The sequence below is a fragment of the Elephantulus edwardii genome, unplaced genomic scaffold (genome assembly GCF_000299155.1).
Source record: "Elephantulus edwardii isolate Elephantulus edwardi_28Jun2011 unplaced genomic scaffold, EleEdw1.0 scaffold00012, whole genome shotgun sequence".
Taxonomy (NCBI): domain Eukaryota; kingdom Metazoa; phylum Chordata; class Mammalia; order Macroscelidea; family Macroscelididae; genus Elephantulus; species Elephantulus edwardii.
In genome coordinates this window covers 1,928,620-1,929,370 of record NW_006399762.1, presented here as the reverse complement: position 1 = coordinate 1,929,370, position 751 = coordinate 1,928,620, and the positions used below count along the sequence as shown (strand labels likewise).

The 751-nt window shown below is 34.5% G+C and overlaps 1 protein-coding gene across 1 annotated transcript in view; it reads left to right on the top strand.

Moving 5' to 3' along the window:
* The window catches only part of SPATA5 (spermatogenesis associated 5), a 334,732-nt gene that overhangs the window by 202,491 nt on the left and 131,490 nt on the right, over positions 1-751 (top strand). The gene's annotated exons all lie outside the window — the stretch shown is intronic.

Genomic DNA, 751 nt, shown 5'->3' with positions numbered 1-751 from the left:
AACAACAACAACAACAGATGCATATTTTATATAAAGGATGATACATAATTTAGCTAAAAAGTGTACTAGAAAATAAATAGGATTTCTAATAAGTGTCAAATATTTGAAATAAATCAGGAACCAATATATTTGGGCTAGAATGATAGGAAAATGGGTGTACGATGACACAAGCTGAATTTAATTCCAGTATGAACTCTGCTTAGAAATTAAATCGGTAATGAATGAATGCTGATGACTCAGTTGTTAAAGCACTAAGATGTTAAGCAGAAGATCACCTATAATAATCAGTGAATATAAAGGTTTATAACCTTAGCAATGGAACAGGGCATTTCCACTCCGTCTTTTATGAGCAAAATGATTTGGAATTGACCTGATAGCAGTGAATTTGAGGTTTGGTTTTTTGTTTAAAAATGCACCAACACCCATTTTGAATGATGTTGAATGAGTTCCTTGTTTTTCAATGCAGCATAGTGTTCCATTGTGTGAATATACCAAAATGGGTGACCCTGGAGGACATTATGCTGAATAAAATAACTCAGTCATAAAAAGATAAATACTGTGTAGTGCCACTCTTGTAGAATGGGACTGACATCAGGTTTGGGGTAAGACTGAGAACAACGGGTTAGATTATGTATACTGAATTGAAACAGATGAGGGAGAGAATAGTTTAAAAGTGATATATGATTTGATATTATGATTATCCCAGGAACCCAGAATTAAGGTTGCATAGTGGAGTGCATTGGCGGGGGGG